A 10,461-nucleotide genomic window follows, 5' to 3' on the forward strand; every position below is an offset into this window, starting at 1 on the left:
ACTGTTTGTGTACATGATCCTCAGCATTTGCAGATTTAACATTCATTAATTTGAATAGTCACAAGTGAGCTTAAGGGATTATGTAGTAATTTGCTGTTTTATGGAGGTATGATATTGGGGAACTGGTGTCGGGGTATAAATCATAGCAGAGGTTAAGGCTAACAATGATTTCAAAATCTGCTTCTCAAACCAATTCTACTTGGTATCTACTTAGAATTATTGTAGTTTTTCCTTCAAATGAGAGGAGTCTATATAGTATCCTGGGATTAACATATTGGAAGATATGAGATTCTCTTATATGTACCCCAAATGTCAGGAGTCTATTATATTAGCACCAACTTCTTTAAATTCAGTGTGGGAAGAAAAGTAATCAACCAAACTAGGAAAGACTGATGAGATACACAGATGTCTAGTGTCACCTATTAATTCCATATTTCAAAAATTGTTGCACAGCAAAGCATTAAGGTAAGTGTAAGCACTTTTTTGTATTTATTTTCAATAATAAGTGAGGATGATATGGCTATGACAGAGAATGTTCATTTTGTTTTGATAGCTCTGAACTGGAACAATTAAGACTTTTTGGAGGCTCCAAAGGTATATTTTCTTAAGCTGCTTGGGCAGCCATAACAAAATACTATAGACATGGTGGCTTAAACAACAAAAATGCATTTCTCCCATTTCTGGAGGCCGGAAATCCAAGATCAAGGTCCAGCAGGGTTCAGTTTCTGGTGAGAGCTTCCTTCCTGGCTTAGAGTAGGCTGCCCTCTTGTAGTGCCCTCATGGGCTTTTTTTTTTTTTTTTTTCTGAGTGCTCATGGAGAAGGAAAGAGCTCCCCGGTGTCTCTTCTTGTAAGGATACCTATCTTAGAGAATCTTGACCCCTTCCTGATGTCCTCATTGAATCTGAATAGCCTCCTTTTAGGCCTTATTTCCAAATAAGACATATTGAGGGATTAGAGCTTTAACATATGCATTTAGAAAGACACAATTCAGTTCAAATCAGATACTTTTCTATGAAAAGTAATATCATGACTAAAATCTGAAGGACTATCTCCATTACAGAGCTGACAATATTGTGACATAGAGAACTTGACCAACACTTCCAAAGGTACGTAGTTAGTTAGTGGCAGAAAAAAAAATTGTAATCAAGTATATTGTTTGGCTTCCATTCTCTGGTAATTGCTACCTTAAAAACTATGCCATTCTGGGTGGTATGATTAAGCATATTAATATATATTGTTCATTGACCAGGCTGCTATAATAAATAAGGGAAAAGAATTCTGCCTCTAGCTAACATGGCTTTTCCAGTAAATGCCTTGAAAAGCACTTTGAGTCAGGCAATATTATAGAAAAAGGGTCATCAAAATTTACTTCTAGCATACTTCAAAGTTTGTCTTCTGAATCAGAAACATATGCCCACTCTTAAGGGATTTATTGCCCATAACTCCATGTGCTAGCTGAGTTTCTATTTGATATGGCATTTGAGCAGATGAATAAGCATTAGCTGATTGACAGCTAAGACCAAGGCAATGTGATATTAACTCCACATACTCTCCTGTCTTCCATTTTCAGATATCAGAAGAGGCATCTATTATCTTCCGGATACTGATTGAAAAGTTGAGAGTGAAATGAGTTTTGTAAGTTCCCCAATGAAGACCCTACAAATACCTAATATTAAATAAAGATTTGTGGGAAAGCTTTTACAACTAGTCCTTTCCCAAATAGGCTCAAATCAAACTCAAGGATGAGTAAAAAGAAAACTCAATTTCCAGATTGATATGACTCATATTACAAACGAAGAAAGTTTGTAATATGTAACTGATGGCTCAGTTGGTTAAGTGATCGACTCTTGATTTCAACTCAGATCATGACTGCACAGTTTCTAACTTCAAGCCCCACATTGGGCTTTGTGCTGACAGCACGGAGTCTGCGTGGGGTTCTCTCTCTCTCTGCCCTTCTTTGCTATTTCTTTCTCAAAATAAATAAATAAACATTAAAAAAAATAAAACAGCCATGGGGAGGATAAATAACTTACATAATCCTCTGATAATTAGTGCAACAAGGAGTTGAATCCAGGCAGTTTGGATATTAATGAAATATAATATATTTTATAATCCTGGTTAAAAATAGCCATACATTAATGCCTAACCTAAGTGACTTTTTTTCCTGAAAAGTGTTCCTATGTGCCTTTAATAAAAACCAAAAAATTATTTGATTTCAGTGAGTAGTATATAAAATATTTTGATATCATCTTATTTAAAGAATTAAAAATTCATTATTCCATATAATTTAAAGGCTTAACAAGTATTTACTGTTGATTATCTTGCATATATTGGTAGCTATTTGGTTTTTCAGGTATTAGTAGCTGGTCATATTTGTCACTTCAATTGACCTTACAAAGTTTTCTAGACCAATGATTACTGGACCATCAGGTCCAGTTTTTCTTTCCAACCCTTTCTAAATATTTCCACAGTTCATTATAAATCCAAAAATCTATATACATATCTGCATAAATAAACCTTTAAACTTTTTTCCTTCCTTCCCCTCTCCTTTCTCTTTTACTCAAATATTTTCAGGAGAATAAAAAATAAAACACTTCTATTTTTTATCCTCTTTTTAAGTTTTATTTACAAGTTTCTGAACATCCATAGTCACAAATGAGTAACAATAAGAATAGTGCTTGTACAATACTTGTATCAGAATAAAAGGACATTTGTAAGAATCAGAAGCATCAGTCAAAAAGACTTTTGTAAGTCTCCAAAGCCTAAAATCATCTCCACAATCTTATCTCTACTTCTTTCCACTACTAATAAGTGCTTCCCCTTAGGTTGCAGAGTTCAAGAAGCACTTAAAAACATTCATTGACATTTCACATATATAGTCATTCCCTGATCTCTGTATATTTAATTTTATAGTATTATATAGTTTTGACAATAGTATGTTCTATTAGTCTCCTGATTAAAATATTAAGTATGAAAACATATTACACTTTATGCGCATTTGGGGTGGCATCAGATTCTGCAATTTGACCTACTGTTTCAAACATTGTTGGTATGGGAAAAGGTAGGCCAAGTGCCAAATGACCCACAGAATTTTGAGACATCAAGCATGCAAGATAGGAATTTGTAATTTGAGCATATTCCATATTTTTATTTATTATTCTATTAGAATGACATAATTTTATGTGACACTACTCTAGCTCTAAAGTTCTCTTTGCGTAAAAACATTGGAATTAATCATTTTTTGACAAAAATCAATATTTTTATTTACTGTTTAAAATGTTGTTTTGATGTATGTATACATTGTGAAATGATTATCAAGATCAAACTAATTAACATTCCATTATCTCACATAGTTATCTTTTGTGTGTGCGTGTTAAAAACAGTTGAGATCTACTGTCTTAGCAAATTTCAAGTATACATTACTATTAATTACAGTTTCCTACTGTACATTAGGTGTTCAGAATTTATTCATAACTGAAATTGTAACTCTTGATTAGTATCTCTATTTAATTTTTAAAAAAATTTTTAACGTTTATTTATTTTTGAGAAACAGAGATAAAACACGAGGGAGGAGGAGCAGAGAGAATGGGAGACAGAATCTGAAGCAGTCTTCAGGCTCTGAGCTGTCAGCACAAAGCCCAATGCGGGGCTGGAACCCAAGAACCAGGACATCATGACCTGACCCAGAGTTGGATGCTTAACTGACTGAGCCACCAAAGTGCCCAACCTCTCATAACCCCCATTCATTCTGTTCTTTTACTATAAATTCAACATTTTTTGTTTGTTTGTTTTTTAGATTCCAGCTATAAGTAATAATACCATGCCATATTTATCTTTCTGTGTCTGGCTTATTTCACTTAGAGATCATTAAATGGCTATATAAATGCAGCTGAATGCAGCTGAATGCAGCTGAATATTTTTAAGTTTATTTATTTATTTTGAAAGAACGAGAGAGAGAACAAATGGGTTGGGGAGGGGAAAATCCCAAGCAGCTTCTGCACCATCAGCACAAAGCCGATGTGGGACTCAAACACATGAACCGTGAGACCATTACCTGAGCTGGAGTCAGAAGTTTAACTGACTGAGCCACCCGGGCCCCCCAGGAGCTGAATATTTTTAAATGCTTCTTGAACTCTGGAATCTAGGAAGTGTTCATTAATAGTGGATAGAGGAAGAGATGAGAGTGTGAAAGTAATTTCAGGTTGTAAAATCATACAGGAGCTTTCTGACTGAAGCCACTGATTCTTACTAATGCTCATTTATTCTGATACTTAACATAATGTTTTCACGTTGTTGCAAATGGCAGAGTTTCCTTCTGTTTTACGGATAAACACACATACACACACACACACATATATTTGAAATATATGCATATTTGAAATTTAAAATATGTCTATATCACATCACATTTTTCTTTAACCATTTACCCACTGATAGACACTTAGGTTGTTTCCATGTCTTGGCTATTGTGAATAATGCTGCAATAAACCTGGGAGTACAAATATTTCTTTGAGATACGGATTTTCATTTTCTTTGGATATATACCCAGAAATGGGATTACTATGTTAATTCCATTTTTAACTTTTTTCGGGAACTTTTATAATGTTTTCCATAACAACTTTACCTATTTGCTTTCCCACCAACAGTGTGCAAGGGTATCCTTTTCTCCACATCCTTTCCAGCATTGTTATCTTTTAGCTTTCTGATAATAGATATCATGACAAGTGTGAGGTGATATCTCACTGTGGTTTTGATTTACATTTCCCTAATAATTAGTGATGTTGGTCATCCTTTCATTTTCTGGTGCCCATTTGTATGTCTTCTTTGGAAAAATGTATATTCAGTCTCTTTGTCCATTTTTTAATTGAGTTTCTCTTATTTTACTGTTGAGTTGTCTGAGTACTGTATATATTTTGAATACTAATATATTAACAGAAAAATGGCTTTCAAATATTTTCTCCCATCCATTCCACAGACTTCTTCTTCATTCTATTGATTATTTCCATTGCTGTCCAGAAAATTCTCGGTTTAATGTGGTCCCACTTATTTTTTCTTTTGTTGCCTGTGCTTTTGATGTCAATTCCAAACAGTCATTGCCAAGACCAACGTCAAGGAGATTCTCCCCTAGACTTTCTTCTAGGGGTTGTACAGTTTCGGGTCTAAAATCCATTTTGAGTTGATTTTTATGTATGGTATAAGACAAGATTCCAATTAAATTATTTTGCATATAGATATCCAGTTTTATAAACGCCATGTATTGAAATGACTATTCTTTTTCCATTGTATTCTTGGCACCTCTGTCAAATATTAGTTGACTGTATATGCATGGGATTATTTCTGGATTTTCTATTCTGTTCCATTGATTTATATGTCTGGTTTTTGTCAGTACCATACTGTGGATTATTACAGTTTTGTAATGTAGTTTGAAGTCAGGAAACATGATTGTTCCAGTTTAATTTTTTTGCTCGAGATTGCTTTAACTCTTCAAGGCTTTGGTGGTTCTCTATGAATTTTAGGATTTTTAAAAAATTTCTGTGAAAAATACCATTGGAATTTTGATAGGGAATTCATTGAATCTGTAGATTACTTTGGGTGTTTAACAATATTAATTCTTCCAATCCACAAACACAAGATACCTTTCCACTTGTTTATGTCTACTTTGGTTGATTTATTTTTGATTGTTTAAATAAAAATCCTTTAGTGATTTAGCAAGTAAATGCATATTCTGAAGTTTTCTTTTTTGCATCTGTGTATGAACTTTGACGTTTTCATGACTTAACAAATTACTTGAGGAAAACCTACTTTAAACATATACCAGATAAAATAAACCAGATAAAATAGTAATTCTGGAAAACATTCCCAAAACTTAGAAAAAAAAAAAAACACTACCTTTTCTTCTTGACATTTTGACAGATGACACACTAGAAAACCTCTGGTCATAGAATTTAAGATACTGAAATAAATGACAGTTTCTACTCAGCTAATGGACCACCAGGGGACAAAAATAAATCAAAAGAAATGCATTATAATATTACTCAAGGGAACACAGTCTGTTAGGAAATGTACAATGTTTATTTTTTGAAAGTAAGACTGAACTTTTGAATTACAACAATGAACAGCGTGTTACCTCTTAAAAGAAAAATACTAGCTGCAAAAATAATGAATATCTAGGGGTGCTTGAGTGGCTCAGTCAGTTAAGTGTCCCGACTCTTGATTTCAGCTCAGGTCATGATCTCATGGTTCGTGAATTTGAGCCCCAAGTTGGGCTCTGTGCTGGCAGTGGGAGCCTGCTTGGGATTCTCTCTCTCCCTTTCTCTCTCTGCCCCTACCCTTCCTCCCTTTTCAAAATAAATAAATAAACATCTCCTTTTTAATTTTTTTAATGTTTATCTTTGAGAGAGACAGAGTGAGAGTGGGGGAAGGGCAGACAGAGAGAGAGACACAGAACCTGAAGCAGCCTCTGGGCTCTGAGCTTTCAGCACAGAGCCTGACACAGGGGCTCGAACTAAAGAACTGAAAGATCCTGACCTGAGCCAAAGTCAGACCCTTAACCGACTGAGCCACCCAGGTGACCCAATAAATAAACATTTCTAAAAAATGAAAAGAAAATAATGATTATCTAGTGAAGAAGCTAATAGGCAGTGATAATAAGATCAAGCCCTTTCTTGAAGTATTTAACATGTTTCTGTTTAAACAATTTAGCAGAATTCTATGCATTACATTCAAAGAGATCTTAAAAATTATAGGCAATTATAATTGTATATTTTTATAGTTAATATTTTTATCTAAATATAATAATCACAAAATTTCAAAGTCCCATAGAAATCCCATGGGTGTTATGATTTCCATCCTCATTGTTTTTCTTTAATATATGTGATAGAGATTCCAAAAGAAATTGCATTTTCTCAAATAAAAATTATCTGAGGAGACTGTGAACATTAACAAAGGACTCACATTTGAGTCTCATTATGTGACATAGAAAATGTAGTAAGAATAAAAATAAGTGCTTATATCTGTACTTGTCTAAAGAGTGAGTAAAAAATTCAATCTCCAACAAAGTAAAATAATTTTTCTCCTGAAATATTCTAGCTAATTGCACCATTAGCAAGGAGAGCTAATCGGCCTTGAACACCTGCTCCATGGCTTATACTGTGCTGGAAGCACATTGCTCAGTTCATGACAACATGTTCAGAAGTCCAAAGTAAAGTGAGAAAAACATGCAAATTAGAAGGTTTTTAAAAAGTTAAATATGTTCTAAGTTTATAAGATTCTAATTTTATTCTGAATTTATATGATTTCTTAGTGTTAAAGTGGTTTCATTTTACTATTTTTTATTATTTTTAAAAACTTTTTTTATTATTTATTTTGACAAAGAGAAAGACAGAGAGACAGCATGAGTGGGGGAGAAGAGAGAGGGCGAGACAGAATTCCAAGCAGGCTCTGCACCACCAGCACAGAGCCTGATGTGGGGCTGGAACTCAGGAACTGCAAGATCAGTCCCAGAGCCGAAATCAAGAATCTGACAATCACCTGAGCCACCTGGGTGCCCCAAAGTGATTTCATTTAATTAAATGATAGTACCTGATAGTTGTGGGGATTTTTCATTTTTATTTGGAAGAATGTCGAACCCTACACGAGTTGCTAGAGGTTTTGGGAAGTGCTGTGGCTTCATGGAATATAAAATTATGGGAACTATAGTTGAATGTCACAAGATGTCTTCATGGTATTTTCTATTATCCCAATAGAACAGATGATAAATTAAAGCTCAAAATATAATAATATTTTCCAAGGTCATGCAACAATGAAGAGGTGATGGCAAATTCAAAGAGAAAGAAATTGAATCAGTTGGGGGTTGATGAATTAATCTATCAACTACCATTGATCGAACTATTATTGAGTATTCTTCCCTCCCTTGCAAAAATAAAACCATCTTAAAAGGTGCTACACTGAACAATTATTTTTGTCATATTTCTTAGAGTCAGTCTATGACATTTAAAGTAGGCCTTTGCCTGCTATCCTTGGAATGTCTCTTATCTCTTTCAAAGGTGGGGTAAATGGCTAGATTATGATGTGGACACAAGTATTGAAAGGTGCAAAGAGGAGTTTGGAAGAACCTGTTGTCTGAGAGGGATAGACTGTCTGTCTTTGAGAGGAAGACCAGAAATAAGTTTTAAAATTAAAAATATATTATGAAAATAAGGAAAGTCATGGTACAAAATGAGAAAGTTTGCATGCAAGGGAATTAGCTAAATTTAAGCTAAATCTAAGAAATATGGTGACCATCACAGTGAGAGAAAAACAGTAATCAGTGGAACTCCAAGCAGGAGGTAAGTGTAATGAGGAGGTCGGCAGTCCCTATGCATAGGAGGGTTTTGTTTTTCTAAGAAGTTGTGGTTCAGGGCAAAAAAATTCCAATCCTGAGAGGCTAAAGGCTTAAATGGAATTCAGTCACAAAGTATAGAAATAGAAATAATTGCGTTAACATGAATAGTCACTGCCTAATTCCTATCTATACAAAAGGACTATTCTGATTTTGAGGTAAAACTGGATATATTGTTAATAATGAAGAGGGGCACTTGCAAAAGTTTTAGTTTAGTTCCTAATTTGGAGTAGTGGTTCTTAACTGATCTTCACTCTAAATTTTTTTTAATGTTTATTTTTGAGAGAGAGACAGAGTGTGAGCAGGGGAAGGGCAGAGAGAGAGAGAGAGAGAAAGAGAGAGAGAGAGAATCTGAAGTAGGCTCCAAATTCCAAGCTGTCAGCGCAGAGGACTATGTGGGGCTCGAACTCATGAACCGTGAGATCATGCCCTGAGCTGAAGTCAGACGCTTAGCTGACTGAGCCACCCAGGTGCCCCAGAATCTATTTTTTTTAAATGTTTATTTATTTTTGCGAGAGAGAAAGAGACAGAGTGTGAGCGGAGGAGGGGCAGAGAGAGAGGGAGACACAGAATGTGAAGCAGGCTCCAGGCTCTGAGCTGTTAGCCCAGAGCCCATGCAGAGCTCAAACCCACAAACCGTGAGATTATGAGCTGAGCTGAAATCGGACGCTTAACTGACTGAGCCCCCAGGTGCCCTGTGATTTTCACTTTAGCATTAGCTGGATTCTCTTTCTCTCTTTTTCCAAAATTGTGTATATTTAGAGAAACTTGCACTTCCATCTAATTGAAATCTCAGCGTAGAGAGCAGTTATTAGCAATTAGAACCACCTCCCTTTGGTGATTCTGATGTACATCCATTGCTAAGTACCCTGAGAATATTGCAGGCCTAGGGAACTAAGTAATTCTGTAAAAAATAATCAGGATATTTCAGAGTACAATAGATACAGATGCTAACACAAGAAATAGTAACATTGATCATTTTATTATGTCGTTAGATTTAAGACTTTTGCTAAACAAGATGTAACATATAATACAGTTGCGCCTTGAACAACATAGTGGTTAGGGTCGCTGACCACCCTCCTCCCCACATCATCTACACAATCAAAAATCCATGTATAACTTTTGAATTCCCAAAAACTTAATAGCAACTGTTGACTGGAAGCTTTACTGATAACATAAACAGTCAACGAACACACACTTTGTATGTTACTTATATACTGTATTCTTATAACAAAAGTATGCATAGAAAAGAAAATGTCAAGAAAATCATAAGGATGAGAAAATACATTTATAGTACAGTACCTTATTTATCGAAAAAAATCTGTGTATAAGTGGACTGACACAGTTCAAACTAGTGTCGTTCAAGGGCCAACTCTATTTGCAAAGTTACTTAAACAGAAGGAAATTGGAAAGTACTAATAGTGAAATAGAAAAGGAAATTACCTAGGTAGCACTATGTTAAATATGAGTTCAACATGAAGTTCGATGTATTTAAAGTAAAATAATGATATTTACAACCAGCATTGCTCATTAAAAAATCCATCAATTTGGGTTATACATAAAAATGTCTGAGAGTATGCAAAGAGTAAGAGATAACAGTGTTTGTGAATGAAGTCATATTTATTTATTTATTGTTATTTATATATGTTGTTTACAGATAGCATTTTCAATAGGAAGTCTCTAGTCTAGGCTAACAAATTAAGACATAATCTGAGGCAGATTTATAGGTACATGAGATAACTCAACACTTTATTATCAAATAGGCTTTGTGTTAGATAATTTTGCTGAACTGTAGGCTAATGTGAGTATCCTAAGCATGCTTGTGGCAAGCCAGGCTAAGCTATGATGTTCAGTAGGTTAGGTGTATTAAATGCATTTTTGACTGGATATTTTCAACCTATGATGGATTTATTGGGACAAAACCCCATGGAAGCCAGGAAAGACCTGTATTCTAAGACCTGTACCTGTCTGATATTTAGTATGTATACTGGCTCTCCTCATGTATATTTATGCACAAATTTGGTGGACGGGTGTGCAATGGTAGCAACTGCAAAACAAACAAACACTTGCATAAAGTTTT

Source organism: Panthera leo, chromosome C2 (genome assembly GCF_018350215.1).
Source record: "Panthera leo isolate Ple1 chromosome C2, P.leo_Ple1_pat1.1, whole genome shotgun sequence".
NCBI lineage: Eukaryota > Metazoa > Chordata > Mammalia > Carnivora > Felidae > Panthera > Panthera leo.